The sequence below is a fragment of the Leopardus geoffroyi genome, chromosome C2, assembly GCF_018350155.1.
Source record: "Leopardus geoffroyi isolate Oge1 chromosome C2, O.geoffroyi_Oge1_pat1.0, whole genome shotgun sequence".
NCBI classification, from domain to species: domain Eukaryota; kingdom Metazoa; phylum Chordata; class Mammalia; order Carnivora; family Felidae; genus Leopardus; species Leopardus geoffroyi.
This window is the reverse complement of record NC_059333.1, coordinates 81,360,678-81,382,550: the sequence shown is the minus strand read 5'-3', so window position 1 is coordinate 81,382,550 and position 21,873 is coordinate 81,360,678. Positions and strand designations below refer to the sequence as shown.

The following is a 21,873-nucleotide window of genomic DNA, read 5'->3' as shown; positions in this document are numbered from 1 at the left end:
TCAATTAATCACAAACATCAGCAATCTTATTAATAAGAATATGGTAACTGCAGGGGACTCCCTTTATAGCAATGTACAGATCACCTAGGCAGAAAATCAATAAAGAAACAATGGCCTTGAATGATACACTGGACCAGATGGACTTGACAGATATATTCAGAACTTTTCATCCAAAAGCAGCAGAATACACATCCTTCTTGAGTGACATGGAACATTGTCCAACACAGAACACATACTGGGTCACAAAACAGCCCTCAATAAATATAAAGGAATTGAGATCATGCCGTGCATATTTTCAGATCACAATGCAATGAACTTTAAATCAACCACAGGAAAAAATTTGGAAAGCCTCCAAATGCATGGAGGTTAAAGAACATCCTACTAAAGAATGAATGGGCCACCAGGCAATTAAAGAAGAAATTAATAAATATATGGAAGCAAATGAAAATGAAAACATGACAATCCAAACCCTTTGGAATGCAGCAAAGGCAATCCTAAGAGGAAAATACATTGCAATCTAGGCCTATCTCAAGAAACAAGAAAAACCCCAAAACTTAACAGCACACCTAAAGGAACTAGATGAAGAACAGCAAAGAAACCCCAAGGCCAGCAGAAGAAGAGAAATAATAAAGATAAGAGCAGAAACAAACAATATAGAATCTATAAAAACCCCCACAGTAGAACAGATCAATGAAACCAAGAGCTGGTTTTTTGAAAAAATAAACAAAATTGATAAACTCCTAGCCAGACCTCTCAAAAAGAAAAGAGAGAGGATGCAAACAGGAGAAAACAGGCAACAACCTCTTTGACCTCAGCCACAGCAACTTCTTACTTGACATGTCTCCAAAGGCAAGGGAAATAAAAACAAAAAATGAACTATTGGAACCTTGTCAAGATAAAAAGCAAAGGAAACAATCAACAAAAATAAAAACAACCAATGGAATGGGAGAAGATATTTGCAAATGACATATTGGATAAAGGGTTAGTATCTAAAATCTATAAAGAACTTACCAAACTCAACACCCAAAAAACAAATAATCCAGTGAAGAAATGGGCAGAAGACATGCATAGACACTTTTCAAAAGAAGATACCCAGATGGCCAACAGACACGTGAGAAGATGCTCACATCACTCATCATCAGGGAAATACAAATCAAAACCACAATGAGATACCACCTCACACCTTTCAGAATGGCTAAAATTGACAACTCGGGAAACGAGATGTTGGCGAGGATGTGGAGAAACAGCAACCCTCTTGCACCGTTGGTGGGAATGCAAACTGGTGCAGCCACTCTGGAGAACAGTGTGGAGGTTCCTCAAAAAATTAAAAATAGAATTACCCTATGACCCAGCAATAGCACTATTAGAAATTTATCCAAAGGATACAGGAATACTGATTTATAGGGGCACATGTACCCCAATGTTTATAGCAGTGCTTTCAATGATAGCCAAATTATGGAAACAGCCCAAATGTCCATCAACTAACGAATAGATAAAGAAGATGTGGTTTATATATACAATGGAATACTACTTGGCAATGAGGCAGAATGAAATCTTGCCATTTGCAACAAGGTGGATGGGGCTGGAAGGTATTATGCTAAGTGAAGTAAGTCAGAGAAAGACAGATATCATATGTTTTCACTCAAATGTGGAATTTGAGAAACTTAACAGTGTCGCAGACTATGAGTCTGGAGTTCTCTCTTGTCCAGCAAGAGAGTGGGCACAGAATTGAATATGAGAGAGTTAATGTCCAGGAGGAGACAAGAGCCCCGAACAGGGGTTTCATCTCTTTATTGAGCTCACAAGATATTGCCCACATGGTGAATGTGAAGAAAACAAGACCTTACATACGTGAACGTGGAGACAACAATCAGAGAGTAATCATTAACTTGTATAAAAAGCAAAAGGTCGGGGGGACAAGTGGAGTTTGTGATCAAAGTACAATAGTATACTGGCATCAGATGGAAAGTACTTGTGATCCCATTACAATATCTCGCTAGCTAACCTCGGGCGTTTTTGCCCCGTGGTGGCAGCTTTCCACCCTAAGCTTTTTTCCAACTCATTTATGTAAGTAGAACCTATTTCCCCCACAAACAGAAGACCATGGGGGAAGGGAAGGGGAAAAAATAGTTTCAAACAGAGTGGAAGACAAACCATAAGACTCTTAAATATAGAGAACAAATTGAGGGTTGATGGGGGGGTGGGGAGGGTGGGGAAGAGAGGAAAATGGGTGATGGGCATTGAGGAAGGCACTTGTTGGTATGAGCACTGGGTGTTGCATGTAAGTGATGAATCATGGGAAACTACTCCTGAAGCCAAGAGCATACTGTATACACTGTATGTTAGTTAACTTGACAATAAATTAAATTAAAAATAATAAACAATAAAATATATTAAAAATCATGCAATATATAGAAAGATGGCACAAATTTATACAAATTACATCATGAAAAAATAGCTCAGAATGATCTGAAATTACTAATACAAACAGCAACAACAAAAACCACTATATTGGCAAAAAAAAAAATTTGGATGAAGTTTGGGAAGTAGACTGAGTGGACTGGTTAATTTCTGAACGATAAGAGCAAAGAACAGTTTGGTCTATTGCTTAGGAACAAGGATGACCAGGAGAACTTTCAGTGGTTACTGAACCACTTTTATTGATCTCTGAAGAATTTTGGAAAACAACAACAGCAATAATAAGAAGCCAAAGGTCTAAAAACAAGCTTATTTAATCTTATTTTCATTAGCAAAAAAGTGGAAGAATACAGATTCTACAAACTGAAAATAGTGTGACCATAATATTAATCTTAGCCAAGAATCCAAATCATATTTTAAAATGATTTTAAAATAAAAATCACAAATAATTCCACTACCAACTACAACCAAAATTAACATTTTGCTGTAAATTCTTTCTAGAATTTCCCCATGAATAGATGCATGCCCTTCTTTTGTTTTTAGGTTTTGACCGTTTTATCTCTTTTTTACTCCTTCACTTAACAGAATATGGTGACTATTATTTGGTGTTACTAAACATTCTCTTACATATAATATCGTTTTCCATGGCTGCATAGTACATTCTACACATACATATTTCATTATATAAATGAACCATAATTTATGAATTGTCCCCCATTTTATTTTTATTACTCATTTCTAATATTTAGATACTATGACCGTTATTATTTCTGCTTTGAGGAATTTCCTGAGGTTTTATCTGTAACCTAATATACAACTGATTTTTGTAAATGTTCTTTGAACCCTGAAAAAAATTTTCATTCTCTGTATTTTGGATATTATGCAGCATATATTCAACGTCTTTTTTTTCTTAATTTTTTTAATGTGTATTTTTGAGAGACAGAGAAAAACAGAGCATAAGCAGGGGAGGGTCAGAGAGAGGGAGACACAGAATCTGAAGCAGGCTCCAGGCTCTGAGCTGTCAGCACAGAGCCCAACGCCAGGCTTGAAATGAAGGACTGCAAGATCATAACCTAAGCCAAAGTCAGACGCTTAACCGACTGAGCCACCCAGGCACCCCTCAATCTCTTTTTTTTTTACATGTTTATTATTTTTTTTTTTTTGAGAGAGAGACAGAACACAAGCAGGGGAAGGGTAGAGAGAAAGGGAGACACAGAATCTGAAGCAGGCTCCAGACTCTAAGCTGTCAGCACAGAGCCCAACGTGGGTCTTGAACCTACAAACTGCAAGATTATGACCTGAGCCGAAGTCAGACGCTTAACCCACTGAGCCACCCAGGCACCCTGTAATTATTCAATCTTCATTCAGTATTCATTATATTACACAATTCCTGTATTTATATTATTTCTTGTTTGGTTGGTTGGTATATGAAAGCCCGAGCTTGGCATTTTAAAATCTTTCACCACTAGCATAGTTTGGGTGCAACATCAGTTAATGCAATCAACATTTATTCATGCATATATTTCCATGACAGTGTATCTGCAGTGCGAATTGGACTCTTTGTTTAGATAAAACAACCCTCATTGCCTTATTTAATGATCCTTGTCTTAGCTGCATTTTGTCTTCTATCAATGTCATGGCTTCTGCTTTCATGTTTGTTGCATCTGCCTGCTACCCTGTCTCAGCATTTTATTTTTAATCTTTGCACATCATTGTATTTTGGGGATGAACATGGTAAATAACATATGGTTGAACTTTATTTTCTGATACAAGATGAAGACCTTTATTAAAAATGGGTTTTTTAGGGGCACCTGGGTGGCTCAGTCAGTTGGGCGTCTGACTCTTGATTTCAGCTCAGGTCATGATCCCAGGGTCATAGGATCAAGCTCCCCCATCCCCATTGGACTCCACACTGAGCCTGCTTAAGATTCTCTATCTCCCTCTCCCCAGTTCACACTCTCTTTCTCTAAAAAATTTTTAAAAATATATTTTAAAGCGACCACTTGTAAGCTGTTGTAAATAGGTATTGAAGTTCATCATTTTCATGGCCCTTTTAATTTTCAATGCTTCCTTGCCATCTCCTTTATTTTCTGTCTCGTTTCATATGCACTATGTTTTCTTAGACCCCTGGGTTTGGAAGACAGATTAGTGGAAAAAGAAATTCTATAACTATTATTTTTTAAAATTAAATGTCAAGAACAGAATGACTCTCATAGTTGAACCAAGGATTTCAGAACATTTTATTGTCATTGTCCCATCCTTTTCCATAGACTCCAGACAAACACCAGTCTTTTCAGGCTTTTAAAGTTGTCATCTGGGGCTTTAAATCCCAACTTGTTGTCTTATAAATTTTTGTGACAATGCATACCTTCTCTTTGAATATATTTTACTTTTTCATAAAGTTTTATTTTTTCTTTTTTGAGAGACAGCATATGCACGCATTTGAGCGGGTGAGAAGCAGAGGGAGGAGAAAGAGAATATTAAGCAGGCTCCACAACTTGGGCTCGATCTCATGACCATGAGATCATGACCTACACCAAAATCTAGAGTTGGAGGCTTAACTGACTGAGTCACACAGGCGCCCCTGCATACAATTTTAAAACTGGATTCACAACAATAATTTAGACATCTCTTTTTAAATTGGCTTCAGTGCTAATTGCCTATCTTTTATAACATTACTTTCTCCAAATACTTGATTTGATTTTCAGTAAAACAAACTGTGCTCATTGGTTGCACCTAATAGGTTTTAACCTTATTGGGTTTTAGTTTCCTTGCAATCCCTCCATATTTCATTTGCATTTTTGCATACCATATTTCATTTTCATCTCTGCCTGTTCTCATTCTCTTCTGATTTGTAAAAGCCACGGTTCCTTGCCCTCTTAAGAGCATTCCAGTCTCCTAAAATATTCTTTTAGATCCAGCTGGAAGAGTTCATTTATTTTCATTCTGTATGCTATTCTTTGCACCCTTCTCTTGCATTTTCCTTAGTTCCTTTCTGTTTTACTCTTTACTCATTCTTAGAGAAGGAAGCATTCTACAGATTTGATGTTTGTCAAATAACAGGTCCTGGATCTTATTCTCACCGAATGCTAAATTAACAGTGGCAGGTAGATATGCACACGTCTCAGGTGACATCAGGTTTCCAGAATATATTATCCTAGGGTAACTCTACTTGAATTTTATTTTCTTCTTAGTGCTAAGACAATTTCTACTTTTTGGAATTATCACAATACTTCACAAAATGATCAAAACTTCTCAACATTTCATAAGCATCTTAATAGATCTATATTTTTTATTCATGAATGTGAAATCCAATATATATCCATTGCATCAATTCCTTATATCCTTAAAATTCTTTACATACTCACTTGTTGTCGTCACTCAACAAGTGACATACTCACTTGTTGTTGAAGATTGATAGAGATACATTTGCCACTGCAGTTGTTTTGACAATTTTTATTTATTTTAATATTTATGTTTTAGAATAAAAATATTCATGGGTGATATGCCTTCTAACAAATTATATCTCTTAGCGACATTTAATGCATCATTTAATGTTTCCTGCATTAAATTCTATTTTGTCTAATCTTAATATTGCTCTTTCTTTCTTTGGTTTGCATTTTCCTGGTGTATTTATACTCTTTCCTTTTTTTTTTTTTTAATGCTTTCTGTCCCAAAAACAGCATATATTTAGAATCAGTTTTTGCCCGATCCATGTCTCTTTGTCTTTTAATAGAAATGATTAAGCCATTCACACTTAATGTGATAACATATTTGACCTCACTTCCATCATCTTATTTTGTACTTTCTTTTTTTATATACCCTTGCTATTTTCTTTATTAGTTGTTATCTTGGCCATACCATTCCAAATCTTTCTCCTAATTTTAAAGTTAAACACCCCATTTGTAGTCCTATATTCATCTACTCTCTTACTTAAAAATGTATTTAGTAATTGATACCTCTCACAGCACAAAATGAGAACTTTAGTATTTCAAGTGCTTTTTCCCCCTGGAGTAATCTCAGTGTTTAGACCCAGATTATTACCATTCAATTTTTCATCTATTTTTTAATTAAGAATTATTTTATATTTTGCATGTTTCATACCATATTCATAACATTTAAACATTAAATTTGCTCAACTGGTTTCATTATTCACCTCCTATCTTTTTATCACATCAAATCCATCCCCAAATATTAATATTCATTAATTTCCCTGTTGATCAGAATATTTTGAATAAATGCTTTTTTCCCTGAAGGATTTCAGTGGTCTACTTTCTGTGAACTTCTTTTGTCTGACAATATCTTTTTTCCCCTCACATAATACTGACACAGTTCTGGGTCACAATCTTATTACCTCAAAACTCTGTACCTACACATCAACTTCCTTCTGACATTTAGTGTTACAAAATGTTTGACACACGCTTATTTTTTTAAATACTGGTTTTTTTTTCTGATTGCATACCAATAGATTTTTTTATCTTATAAATTAGCAACTTCTACCAGAATATATGTTTAATTTTCCCCAGTACACAATGAGTATTTTGAATTGAAATCATAAAAATAGTCTTCTATACTTTTTATAACTCATCTTCCATTTTCTCTTCTCCTGAAAAATTCTATATTTTAATGTTTAATAATCTGTTGAATTATAGCTTCCATTTTTTTCACTCATTAGTTCGTTTATGTGTTTTCTATCAGAAGTAGAAGAATTTACAGTCATCTTTAGTGGTCTGCTTCCAGTTTAATTCTGCAAAACATTTTTCATTTTATTTTTATTTTTTAATTTTATTTTTGAGAGAGAGAGACAGAGTACGAGCGGGGGAGGTGCAGAGAGAGAGGGAGACACAGAACTCGAAGCAGGCTCCAGGCTCCTAGCTGTCAGCACAGAGCCCGACATGAGGCTGGAACTCACAGACTCCGGGACCGTGAGACCATGACCTGAGCCGAAGTCGGCTGCCCACCCAACTGAGCCACCCAGGTGCCTCACATTTTTCATTTTAAAGGAGGAAAAGTTTCCTAATCTCAGATTGCTCTCTTTTGATAGCTCCTGTTACATTCTTTTCAATCTCTAAATAGAACTTGGAACTATTTTAAAAACGTTTTCTCCTATTTTTTCAATAGTGTCTATTTTACGTGGAGAAATTAGTTTTACATTCTCAGAGGTCTTCCTTATTCTGAACTGTTAAATACTGTTTTCATGAGCTTTGACCATGTGTTGACTGCGAGTGAGTCCCACAGCCCATAGCCATGTGTGCTGGCCAAAGTGTGTCTGAGGAGGCACAGACATGATTGAGATGCTGAGGTGGTGTTTCCCATCACCAACCTGCCTAGTATTAGTATAGTCCCCTGCCACTTAAATATATATGTTTAACTATATTGAGATATAGTATATATTAATATATATTATATACATTGTATATGTATTATGTATATAACATATTATTATATATCTTTTTATTTTTTAAGTTTATTTATTTATTTTGAGAGAGAGAGAGGCAGAGAGAGAGAGAGATGGAGAGACAATCCCAAGCAGGCTCCAAGCTGTCAGCACAGAGCCCAACATGGGGCTTGAACCCACAAACCGTGAGATCATGACCTGAGCCGAAATCAAAAGTCAGATGCTTAACCGACTGAGCCACCCAGGCACCCCCATATATATACCTTTTTAAATGGTGGTAAAATATACATAACATACAATTTATGTTTATTTCTGGTAGTAAAATATACGTGACATAAAATTTACCATTTAACTATTTTCAGGTATACAGTTCAGTGGCATTAAGTACATTCACACTTTTGTGCAACTACCTCCACCATCCATTCACAGAACTTTTTTCATCTTACAAAACTGAAACTCTGTACCGCTACATGATAACGCCTCATTCTCCCCTCCGCAGCCCATGGAAACTACCATTCTCTGTACTTTTGACTATACTAAATACCTCCTATGAGTGGAAAAGTACAGTATTTGTCCTTTTGTGACTGGTTTATTTCACTTAGCATAATGTCTTCAAGGTTCATCCATGTTGTAGCATACATGAGAATTCCATTCCTCTTTAAGGATGAACAACATTCCATTGTAGACACATACAACACTTTGCTTATCCATTTGTTCACTGATAGCTTATCCATTTGTTCACTGATTGGTATGCAATCAGGTTGCTTCCACCTTTTGGCTAGTGCGAACAATGCTGCTATAAATTTAGGTGTGCAAATAACTCTTCATGTCCTTGCTTTCAATTCTTTTAGGTATATATCCAGAAGTGGAAATGATAGCTATATGGTATTCCTATTTTTAATTTTTTGAAGAATCATCGTACTGTTTTCCATAGTGGTTTCACCATTTTACAATCTCACCAATAGTGCACAAGGGTTCCAATTCTCACATCTTCATCAACATTTGCTATATTCTTTTCTTTTCTTTTTTTTTTGACAATAGCTATCCTAATGGATATGAAGTAATATCTCATTACGGTTTGATTTGCATTTTCTTAATGATTGGTGATGTCGAGCATCTTTTCATGTACTTATTGGCCATTTGTGTGTCTCCTTTGGAGAAATGCTTTTCAAAACCTTTTTGAAGCGCATTTTTTAATTGGATTATTTGAGTTTGTGTTGAGTTTGGGGAGTTCTCTATATATTCTGAATATCAACCCACTTTCAGATATGTGATTTGCAAATAATTTTCTCCCATTGTTTATAGTACCCGTCACTTTACCCTCAAGAGTTGCTACTGAAATTCTTCTACTAGTTTCCTCTTTTTCATCTCCAGGCCAACTTTTCCTTCCACCCTGGTGACTTATGGGTTGGTTGAGCTTTCCCTTGATTCACTCTCACATATACTCTTTATAATGGACTATTGTCACATTTTTTTTAAGTATACTTATTTATTTTGAGAAAGAGAGAGCAAGCACAAGGGAGGGGCAGAAAGCGAGGGAAAGAGAGAATCCCAAGAAGTCTCTGCACTATTGTCACAGAGCCCGACGTGCGGCTCAGTCTCATGAAATGTGAGATCACGACCTGAGCAGAAATCAAGAGTCGGACTCTCAACTGACTGAGCCACCCAGGTGCCAAAATTTTCTGTTGTCAAAATTTTTGACATGTGGGTTACATGGTATCCTTTTTTGGCTGTCGGTACTATAATAAATATCCTCAAATACTTATATATTAATTTGGTCATTTCAATAAACAATTATGGGAGTAGGTGTGAGTTAAATGGGTATTCTTCATTTCTTATTTTCAAGGCAGTATTTCTCAAAGGTAGTATACCTGCACCAGAATCACTCTGAGCATTGGTTAAAAAAAAAAAAAAAAAAAAAAAAAAAAAACAAAGATTGCTGGTTCTGGGCCCCTACTCCACATCTCTGAATCAGAATCTCTGATGGATAGTCTACAGGCAAAAATAAAAATTCAAGAACTGCTAGGTTGACGGCTGCCATGTGCGCACTTGGAAGAGAAAGCAATGATTCCCTGGAACAAACCAAAGTTCACTCAGAAGTCATAGCAGGTGATTCTTACGTCTTTTTGACAGGTATATTAGTTATGCAACTCAAAGACAGGAGATTTGACAAAGCTTCCCATGAGCCTTGCAGGCATGAAGGAGAAACTGTTGAATGCAAAGACAGGGATAATGTGCATGCGAGATCATGACCGGAATGCAGTGTCCACCGTGGGTTCTGACATGCCAAAGTAGGTTTTTAGAGAAAGTGTAATGCACCACAGGAGGTTTGCCAGAGAAGTTAAGGAATTAAAAACCCTATAGAAGAATCACTGAGAGAACTTCTTCTTTAGCAATGATTCTTAACCCTGTTGAACAGTCGTGTCACTTGAGGGTCCTTAAAAATACTCAGGCTCAGGTCCTAGCCCCAGACCAATTAAATTAACATCTCCAGGAGTAGAACCCAGAACTGACAGGTCTGCAATTCTCTCCAGTTGATTTTAATGTTCAACCGAAGTTGAGAACCACTGATCTAGAGAAAAGGACCTTGATTACAAATTTGTGAAGCTCCAATGTGGAAGAGGAAGACAAAAAAAAAAAAAAAAAAAAAAAAAAAAAAAATCCATGCTTGATAATTCACCTGGCAGAAGTGACACTGAGAGTCTAGGTGAGTCAGCAAATGGCTACTGGCATAGCTCACCTACCAAGCCCAGACTCTTAGTGCTGTGAGAAACTTCCTTCCCTTATTGAAGAGGCATGGATCTCTTTGACAGGAATCTTTCAGATATTGGCAATACGTATATCAAGATAAATGAAAACCGACTCCCATGATCTCATCAGCTCTTGTGGTTTCACTTGCCACTTATACTGATGATTCCCTAATCTGGGTCTCTAGCCACATAGCTCATCTGTCAACTACATCTCCACCTGGATCTCTCACTGACTCTTAAAATGGAACGTGCCCCAAACTGAATCATTATTAACCCTGTCTTTTCCCCTGTTCCTTGGTTCTCATGGTTACTGGAACCACTACCCTTCCAGGCACACAAGGTAGAAGCCTGAGAGCTACGCTTGACTCATGTGCCTCCCTCATTCCCTCCACATCCACTTAATTACAAGTTCTTTCCTGATTCCTTCCTTCCATCTGTCCCACCTTGTTCAGTCCTCATATTACCTAAATTCCCATGGAAGCCTCCCAATGGGCAGCCCTGCTTCCTGTCTTCTCCCCTCCCAACACTGAGGCTAGAAGGATTGCTCTAATGTTAAAATCTGAGCACGTCAGTTCCCACTTAAATTTTCCCAATGGCCCTCCACTTTCTATGAGAAAAGATCTGCATTCTCTTGGTTGACAGACAAGACCCAAGCGCCCACATTTCCAGTCTCACCCCCCATCACTTCTTGAATCACAGTGTGCTCCAGCAACACGGAGCTGCAGACAAGAACTGCCTCTGAGCCATTGCTTACAGTTTCCTCTATTATCCACATTCACTTCTTCACTTCTACCCATCCTTTGAATTTCAAGTGAAGCTCATCTACTCCAGAGAGTAATGCCTGACCTCCTTGGTCTAATACTTTCCTAGGCTTGGGAGGTGACCCCCTCCTCTAGAATCTCATCTAAAGATAATGGTACACAATTTCTGGCTCTGTTCCATCCACTTCCCAGAAAACTGGTTGGTCTTATCCCCAGAAACTACTCCTATGCCTAGCACAGAGGGGATGTTCAGTATATATTTGCTGATCTAATGTTAGTCAAGTGATTGGGTGAATTTCCTCAGGAATGCATTTGCCAATAATTTGCATGATTTAAGAATTAGGAACAATGGAAGCTTTGGGGTAGAGAGGGAATTTCCCCAGCTACAGGAACATGTAACTACTGGCTTCCTAATGATTGATCAAAATCACTTTGTGATCAGCCAAAGGCTGCTGGACATCCTGGCATGAGAAAAAGGAGGGGACCAACTTCCACAGTGGGTGTCCTGGGGTCAGATTCTGAGGATCATGGACATATTTGTTGATGAAACTTTGGGTTGACAAAAGTTGGAAACTGGATGCGAACACCCATCCCACTTTGCATAGACCTCAAGGATTCTGGAAGGAATCTTCTAGTCCTTGCAGAGACTAAAACAGCTTTCTGTAGCTCTACTTTAACTGAAATACAGGGACACTGAGGCAGCTAGTAAAATGCTGTGGGCCACCATACAAGAGCAGAGAAGTGGAGAAATACAGCAAGGAATGAAAACATCTGGGCCAAACGTTTCAAGCATGTCAGCATCTAAGGGTCAAAGTGGCCTTGCTGACCTCTGGCTACTTGGAACTTTCATACCAGATCAGCCATGAGGGAAGCAACAACTCAGTTTCTGTGTAGATGACACTGTTTATGCCTTAAGTGAGGAGAGAACTGTCCATGCAGACCACCCAGAAAAGCAAGGTGGGCCCAAATGGCCAGCTGCACAGATGGGTCTGGAGTTTGTCAGCTGTGTGCCATTGAGTTTTACCTGTCCTCCCTTTTCTTGCCATTGTACACTCTTCGAGATCCATCCCATGGCCTCTGCTTTGACAAAATCATGCTACTGAAATATGGCAGGTGATGTCTGTGCTGATTGTCTCACACTTGTGATTGGAATCAGGAGAGCTCATGGATTTGGATTGGAATCAGGAGAGCACAGTGTTTTCTCCTAAGTGTGGTACACATGCAAAGAACGGTTACTATTATTATGATTTTTATTATTTCTTTTAAAAAGTCTTTTCTTACATGAACTTTTCTCTCTGTGCCCCTGTTCTGCCTTGAAGACCTTGTACAACTTGGAAAACAAGAGCCCTTAAGCTCTCCCTTACTTTCTCCTTTTAAATCACAATGCCAGGAAAGAAAGATTTTCACTGAGGTATCAATGACTTACAAGGTTAATTCCAAGAGCAAAGTGGACACTTCCTATCAAAAACAAAGGCTGTGTGCTTCTTCAGAAATGAAGATGAGGAGAAGCTGTGCCCTAGGGAAAGCATTGGGGAAGAGTGGGAGACCTCAGCTCATGTTCCTGTCTTGGATGTGTGACCCCAAGCAGGATACTTCCTCTCTCGATGCAGGATTCCTCACTTTAAGATGAAAGCCTGGGATCAGGTTCTCTCTAGTCTCTTTCCCTGAGTTCATCTTCTATGATACTAGAGACTCTTAGATCTGCCTCAAACGAATACAAGTCTTTTGGCCTAATTGAATAATATCCTAGGGTTCTAAGACAACATGCAATTGAGACCACTGGACCACTCTCCTTAACCTATTCAGAATCATAAAGTTAGCCACTATCACCACCACCACCATTACCTCCAGAACAAAGAAAGTTCTATTTTTTAAATACGAAATACAATGTATTTCTTAAGTTGAGGGGCTGACGTTAAACCCCAGGGAATATTCTAGAATAGGATGTGTAATTATATTTTAGGACTGAAGTTGTGATCTCTAAGAACTAACAAGGGTTAACTGAAATTTAGGTTATGTCAGAATAACAAAATAACTTCTTTGACAAAGTTATTGGCAGGCAGATCAGGGAAATACCAGTGATAAGGAGTATCTGGACTTTATCAAAACCTTGTAAGATTCCTTTGATAATTTCTTGAAAAAGATGAAGAAATATGGGCTGGGTAATAGTATAAAAAGTTGCATAAACTTTCTGAAAGAGTGCTGGTTACTTATTGAATTAACATCTATCTTTAGGGGGCATATAGTAGAATGCCTCAGATCCTATAATATTCATCATTTTTATCGATGACTTAGTTGAAGAGGTCATGCTCATCAGATTTGGGGATGACAGGAAGCCAGCTGGAAGGAACAGCAAATACACTGGGTAACAGATTCGAAGCCGGAAATATTTGGGCTAGTTGGCACGGAAGACAAAATTGAACAAGATAAAATGAGTAATAAATGCAAGGGCTCCAGCTTCAGGTCCCAGGGAGCCTCTGCACGAGCATGGGGGTGTGGGGCTGGTGATACACTTCAAGAGGAAGTTTAAAAGAGAGTTGTTTTTTTTTTCAGTTGGTACTAAGCCCAACAGGTTATTATGGATATAGATCCCTAATTCAACCTTACAAAGTTTTAACAGAAATATGAAATGTAAAATGAAGGAGGTAATCATCTCTATTTGGTATTAATTAAGCCTCCCTTGAAATTTTGTATTTTATTCCTTAAGAACAAAGACAGAAAAACTAGAGCAAGGATGGTAACTATAGTTAAGACACTGAAGCCGATGGCCTATGAGGCAGGTGGAGCTGTGCAAAGGGCACAGGGAGGCTGGGGCCGGATCGTGCCATGAATTGGCTGTGAGATCCTAGCCAAGCCAATATTTCCCTCAGAGCTGGTGAGAGAACTCCCTAGGGAGAAGCATGGATGCTGGTGGTGGGCTCATCTGGTCTCCTCGGTTTTGCCCTCTGGTCAGATTGTGCTATCGGTGGGTTCCTTTCTCCCTTGTCACTCATCCAGGGACAAGACCCTTGAGCCCCCAACCCCAAAATTTTACACTTAATATTCTATTAACATTTGTAGATTATACCAATTTCTTCCCTTGGGAAGCCTTCAAAAATACCCCTCTTTGGGGGCACCTGGGTGGCTCAGTTGGTTAAGCATCTGACTTCGGCTCCGGTCATGATCTCACGGTTTATGAGTTTGAGCCCTGCGTGAGGCTCTGTGCTGACAGCTCAGATCCTGGAGCCTGCTTCAGATTCTGTGTCTCCGTCTCTCTCTGCCCCTCCTCCCCCCTAAAATAAATAAACATTAAAAAGTATTTTAAAAAATACCCTTCCTTTGGCTTCCAGGGAAGTCAAGCTGATGGCAGTTCACATCTACGTTACCCCACACAACATTTACTGAGGTAGTAAGGCAAAAGGCTCTGAAATCACAGGACCCTGAGTTAAAACTCAGCCTCTCCTATTAGCTTCGTGAGTGCTTACCTAGACTTCCTGAGACTTAGTTTTCCTGTCTGTAGAACAGGGTTAATACCAGGCTCATAATGATATGAAGATTAAGTGAGACAACACATGCACAAAATATAGCACAATGTAGAGCACAGAGCAGGTGCCCAATAAATAGTATTCCAATATTATTACTACATTTACTACCACCATCCCTCCTCTTTCTTTCTCCCTACTCCCATTCTCCTTTGGAAGCCAGGAATTTCCAGATGAACATTCTATAGGAAATGTTCCACATGAGCATTTTCTTTCCTTTTTTAAAAATGTTTCTTTATTTTGGGAGAGAGCATGCTACACGAGCGAGGGAGGGGCAGAGAGGCAGAGAGAGAATCCCAAGCAGGCTCCGCTCTGTCAGCACAGAGCCTAATGCGGGGCTCGATCCCATGAACTATAAGATCATGACCTGAGCTGATACCTAGTCAGTCGCTTAACTGACTGACCACCCAGGTGCCCCATACGTGCATTTTCTAGTATGGTAGCCAGAAGGTATATGTACGCACTATGAATATGACTCATGTGATTGAAAAATGGAATTTTAAGTTTTGTTTAATTTTAATGAATTAACTGCAAATGGAAATACTCCCATGTGGAAATAGCACAGCTCAAGACACCTTGCTGGTATGTTTCTGAGACTGCCTGGCCAGAGCAAATAAAGATGCATGGAACAAGAAATGCACATAAAGCACCCAGTACAGTCCCTGGAAATCTCTCTTATTTCTTCATTTACTACATTTAATTGTCTATAGTGAATAAGTTCTATCTCAGGTGCTGGTGGTACGGTGAGAGCTGTACCTTCAAAGAGCTCACAATTTAGAGGGGGGTATGCAGATAAGTGATTTTGCCATAGCGAGGCAAGTGTGTGCACAGGTGCTATGGGTGAAGGGGGGACAGGTCTCTACCTCAGATGAGCAGTCAGGGGAGGCTTCCCAGAAGGATGGTTTAAGATCTGAGCAGTCTTATGTAGATTTCATAGTGGGGACTCAATTAATATTTATGCAATTTACAACCACAGACTATATTCCAGGGCTATGAAACCCAGTGCTGGAGGTGGTGGCTATGAGGCAAACATTGTCTTATGGAAAACTCATACCTAGGGCCAACTTGTTGTCTTCAAAAATGTCCCCTTTGTGTCTTTTTGTATTGTCTAATTCTGTTTCTCTTCTGCAGCCATATCTTCTTCACCTGAGGACATTTTTTTCAGATGATGAATATAACCTTATTTTTTTATTGCTTTATTTGTAGTCACTAACCATAACTGATTTGGTAGGGGGCAGGGGGACAGATGCACTCTGTTACATATAAGATAACATCAACTCCTACTGTGGTTTTGTTCTGGAATTCTGATACTTGGTACAAACAAATGGCTCTGTGAACATGGCCAGTATGTGAAGAAACTGTTACAGATTGGTTGGACTGGCTGAATCTGGCTGTGACAGTGACACACATTAACAGAAGTAAGAGTTATTCTAATTACTTCTACAGAGGAGTAGGATCTTTTGCACATTTCCACATTTTACACAATGTTTGATTTGCCCAAGTCTAATATATGACCTCTAGCCAGAGAATTCTGCAACTGACAGCTGCTCACATAAAAGCAGGTAGAGCTTTATACTGTATGGTTTCCATAATCACATGTGTGTGTATAAGGCTGGATGATACCTGTGATTCCTTCTCCCAGGAGGCCAGGGGGATGCTCGTGTGGGGTGGTTTGGTCATGTGAGGCCCTTGGTCTGTTTGAATCTCTAGAGGTCACCTGCTTTGACTGTGGCCGAGTTGCCTCTGATGGATGAAAGTGTAAATTAGTGTAGCCTTTTCAAAAAGCAGCTTGTCCTGTATATCAGGAGTCTCGAAACATTCATGCCCTTTGGCCCAGTGATTCTGCTTCTGGGAATCTATCCAAAGAAAGTATTTGGAAATGTGTGCAGCAGGGATGTTGTGCAGAGTTATTTGTAGTTGCTAAATGACTAACAGTGTAATAATATACAGCCATGAAAATGATGTTCATGAAGGACTTTTGCTATAACACTAATGGGGGTGTGTGTGTAGACAAGCAATAGTTACAGAGGTGAAGCAACCACCCAGGACTCAGACAGCCTGGATTTAAATCTTGGGTCGGCCTCTTACTAGTGATGTGGTGTGGGCAAGTCTCCTGAACTCTATGGGGTTGATTATAATACTTGCCTCAGAAAGTCTTCTGAGGATTAAATGACACAACGAATATAAAACACTCAGCACCTAAAATATACAGTTACTAGATACTCAATGTTGCCTCACTATAGATTATATGATTTCAAGGCATAAAAATGGCTGGTAAAGAAATATGCCAATATAGTAACAGTGTGGAAATGGGTGGTGGAATCATGAGTGGTTTGACCGTTTGCACACTTTCCAACTTCCCAAACTTTCTGCATCCAACATGAATTACTTTTACACTGAAAGGATATATCATAAAAGATGTAATACAATAAGATTTCTTCAAAAGAATTTATCACAACAAAATTGTACTTCTCTCTTCCTACCCACCCCTTCCAAGGCAGGAGCTGGGGGCAGCCTCCTCTCCCAGGGATTAGCAGGAGAGGGAAGGCCTGCTGGTGTGTGGGTTCTTCCTCCCGCAGAGCCTCAGGGGTGCACAGCTGGGACCTCTGAGTGGCACCTGTTGAAAGTGCTCCATGTAGTTGGGGGGGAAGGGGGGAGAGTTGGAACTGGTGTCCTTAGTAGTTCCTCCTATTTCTGAGAGTCTAGATTCCAAGATGCTCTGATATTTATCATTTTCGTCCCATGTCTTGACTGATCTGAACCAAACACTGAACTGAAAGTGTAAGGTGGGAAAGACTCATCTACTTGCATCCCATCCCCAGACCCCTCCTAGAAAAATACCTGAAATAATGCCTACCGTGCTACACATAAACTAAGGGTGGCAAAGGAAAGACTTAGATCAGAGATACAACAGAGAAGTTAGCTTAGTTCCTGCTGCTTTATTTAATGAGTATAATTTATATTCAGAACGGAATCTCTGCCAAATACAGCCCTTTCAACAAGACAAACGGCAAAATCCCTCCCACGTTCGGACATATCCCTGGAACGAGGGGGTAGGTTATGAAGCACAAAGTAGGGGTGTGAGAGGGTATGTGTGTGTGTATGTGTGTGTGTGTGTGTGTGTGTGTGTGTGTACGTGACCAAACTGCGATGACATCTGCCGCTTCGATCTAACGTCCTTCACTGACAACGAGGGTGCCCTGTGCTCCAGCAAATGGGCCGTATTCTACACAAAGCATCTCAGGCACCGAAATCGCGAATTCGTTCTCCCCTTTGTAACCTGAGGGGCAGTTCCCAGCCCTAGGTCCTGACCGCTGTCCCTTATCAGTGACTACCCCCGGTCCACATCTCCAGACCCAAGGCGCGCGGCCCCCAGACCCCGAAATGAAAGAATGACCAACAGCGCTCCCCGGCCCTCCCGGGACAGCGAGGTCATCGTATGCTAATGAAGCCAGAGGAGCGGGCCGCGCCTGCCCGGGAGCGCGTCGCGTCGGCGGGTTCTCAGCTCTCCCGCGCGCCACTGCGGCGCAGCCACAAATCACCGCGCGCTGCCGCTGCCGCAGACCCTCGGCCGCGGGGAGGGGGCGTCGTGGCCGCCACTGTGAGTGCCGCAGCTGGATCACTCACATCTGGGGACGCCTCCTCGCTCCCTTCGCAGGCTTTCCACTGCAGTGATGGCGGGGGTGGGGGCGGCGCCTCAGAGTCACCTGTAGGGCTTTTCGGAACTCCGCCGCCCCCTCCGCAAATTCTAGTTCACCCGTCCAGAGAAAGAAAATGTCAGAATATGCAAGGTGAGATGGACCAGTGGAGTTCTGCAAAGCCCCACAGGTGCTACGAGATGCGCGCCCTTCAGGACGCAAACACACACACGGACACACATGTGGTGACTCAGAGACTAAACAGGTCGGCTTTATATTCTCTCCCATCCCTCCTCTCCCTCCCTAGCTTGTATTTGTCAAGGTGTCCGCGCGCTCTCCAGCCTCCCTTCAAGCTCCCCTAGCCCAGAGGCTCTGCGGACTGTCCCAAAGTCCTGGAATCCCGCGGGACGGCCAGAGGCTTTGGCGACCAGACGTCAGTAAAAGTATCCCCGCTCCTCGCCGCCCTTGGGCACCCTGGCGCGCGAAGTGGCTACCAACGAAGCAAAGTATACCTAGAAGGGGGGAATCTGGCCAGCTGCTGGGGCCAAGTGCCCGGAGCAACGCTGCCTCCCGCCCGCACACCTTTGGGGCGTGCAAGCTCTTCCCAGTCGAAGCGAGAGCCGATGCCCTCGTACCGCTCCCGCGCCCTCAGCCTCCCAGGGGTGCATCTCCTCCTGCAGGGGCTTTGCTGCAGGTGGCACCGCCAGGGTGGGCGCAGTGGCCTCCCCCGCCGCTCCCTTCCCGGGCCGCGCGACCGGCGCCCGCTCCGCGCTCCTTTTCCAAGTTGTGTCCGCCCGCGCCCGCGAGCCCGAGCCCCCTCTGCCGCGCCGGCCGCCGTCTTACCTCACCATGCAACACTTGGTTGCGCGGTTCCCCGGGGCGCTCCTTCCTCGGGGCTTATTCCCTTACTTGGGAGGAAAGAGGAACCGAGAGGCAGGAAGGGGGGCCGGGGCTGTGGTCTGGGCGCCTTCCCGCCAGTGCAGCCCTCTCGGGGAGGGGGACGGCCAGAGCGGGCGCCGCGGGGCTGGGGCGGCGGGACGGGGGCTAAGCAGCGCCGGGTCCTGCGCCTGCTCGCGTATCCGCGGCTCCAAAGCAGTGCGTCCCAGTTGCCCGCTACTACGGCACTGCGGCGCCCCGCCCCTAGCCGCTCCGCGAGTCCGGCTGCCACTCTCCCGCGGAGCCCTGCCCCCGGGCGCAGAGCCCGCCCCGCACCCCCGCGCGCGCGCGCACACACACGCGCCACACACAAACACGCGCGCACGCGCGCGCCACGCACACACGTGAATGCGGATCGGCTCGCTGCGACCCCGGATCCCTTTGGCGCGACTTGGGCGCGCGCGCCGTTGGGGCACTTCTTTCCGAGAGGGCTTAGGTCGGGGAAGACCAGTTAGAAGCTTAGGGGTTCCGGGAGGATGCAGCAGAGGTGGGCTGCGCGGGGCGCCAAGGGCCAGCTGACTCCGGGCACCGAGGACAACCGTTCGACAAATCGAATACCCACTGGGCATTTCCACATCCCAACCAAAGTCTAGGCTGCCTTAATATCCGACCAAATCAGAGAGGGGGAAATGCAAATTAAAAGTCAACAAGTTCTCTCCGTTTCCTGGAAACTCGGTGTCTCTAACCTGCAAATCCCTGCCCCGGCCCGGCCCGGAGCACGTTTTCCGACAGCTCTGGCCCTTGGTGGCAGGAGATTGATCGGTGCCTGTTCAATCTGAAAAGATTTCCCCCTCTGCGACTATTGTGGGGACCACCGCAGCCCGCCAGCGCTGATCTCTGATGGCTAGATCAGGTCTCAGGACTCAGAGTTGTTAATTCCCTTTCTCCTTTGCTTTTGGTCGACTGCGGACTGTTTTCCCGCACACCAAACAGACTACTTCTCCTTTTACAAATGTAGGAAAGTACAGAAAAGGGGCAGGGGGTGAGGGGTAAGGGATAACGGCCAGCACTGGCCACGGCACCCCGAGTTCTTGCTTCTTTTTCCATGACGTGCATGTCCGCATGGGGTGGTGGTGGTGGTAGTGACACTATCTTAGTCATGTCACGCCAGCAGGATGACTTCTGTCCATTTCACACCACATTTAGAGTCATCGGGAGGTTGGACTCTCATTTGTAAAATATGTAGAGTTTACCATTTTCCACAGCTGAGAATTCTTTTCCGCCAGCAGGCAGTGAAGGTCCTGGGGTCAGGACTGCAGCCAAGAAAAGCTTTCTGCAGATGCAGAGGCGCCAAGGGGCCTTGGGTGTCTGGGCATTTGGGGTAGAAGCCTCAGACATGAACGTCAAACAGCTCTGAGGACCCTGATGATCAGTGTCCATATTAGACCATCTGCAGGCAGGCTGATGGGACAGATGAGGAAGTGAGGTTCAGAGATTTCCCCACAAGGTTCCACGGGGCAGTGAAGGCAGAGCCAATACCAGAACCCCATGTTCACACTTCATCCTATCATTCACCAGTCACACTTCATTCTATCACCCTGTTTGGTTCTCTCAATGCTCCCTTTTAGCTAGACTGATCTAATCCTAGTGAGGGTGCTCTTGGAGTTTTTCTTTTATCTTTTCTTGTTTCCCTTTCACTCACTGACTCATTCATTTCACAACTATGTAGCTCCTACTGTGACTTCAGACACTTTCCCTTGACTCTAATCCTGGGCTTTCCTTTGGAAGAAAGAAGAACCTAAAGACAGAAAGGGCTTAGAACTGTCCCTGTCCCTGGTAGAGGAGAAGGCTGGTCACAGGCTTACTGTGTATATTTTCACAGTGCTAGGTTGGAGGGATGTGAAAGACATGATCCTTGCCTTCTGAACTGCATGATTTGTGGAGGAAAACACATGCATGTCACAAATAAAAATATTCTTGCTCTGTCTATTCCTGACTCCTTCTAAAGAAGGCACAACTGAGGGAGAGCTTATATTTGGCCGAGCATCATGATGAATTTGGGGATGCATTCTTTCAGGTAGAGGGTTTGCCTGTTAGAGCAGGAAGGGAATACACTGGATGGGAAGAATGGAGAAGACATGAAGAGATAGTATGGAGGCCTGACTTGATCTGGGAGCTCACTGAGGAAGACTCAGGAGAAGAACTCCCTGAACAAAGATTTGGAGAACAGGAGTGCTGATGCTTACAGAGATTGGTAAATAGTTTGCTGAGAGAGGGGGATAGTCGGGTGGGGGGGGCGCTATGAAGTCTCTGCTGTGCACCCTTCTCATAACACAAATCATTTGTAAAGGCAATATTGTTCCACAATTTGTTTGTGAGTGGGCCCCTTTGGGGAACTCAGGGTGGAGCTGAGTTCAGCATCTGGGTTGATGCAGGGCGAGCACAGAGAAGCCTGTGTTGGACAGAGGGCTTGAAGGCAGCTGGCCACTAGGCTGCACACTAATAAAATGT

The 21,873-nt window shown here is 42.4% G+C and overlaps 1 protein-coding gene across 13 annotated transcripts in view; it reads right to left on the bottom strand.

Moving 5' to 3' along the window:
- The window catches only part of DGKG (diacylglycerol kinase gamma), a 213,030-nt gene extending 193,370 nt beyond the window's left edge, over positions 1-19,660 (bottom strand). For 10 of the 13 annotated variants that reach the window (XR_006718456.1, XR_006718455.1, XR_006718453.1 and 7 more), the window contains exon 1: positions 19,330-19,627. The gene's annotated coding sequence lies outside the window, so the exon portion shown is untranslated. Of the gene's footprint in view, positions 1-19,329 lie in introns of all 13 variants that reach the window. The other 3 variants (XR_006718463.1, XR_006718465.1, XR_006718466.1) reach the window with 3 other exon arrangements.
- Between the last annotated feature and the right edge of the window lie 2,213 nt (positions 19,661-21,873).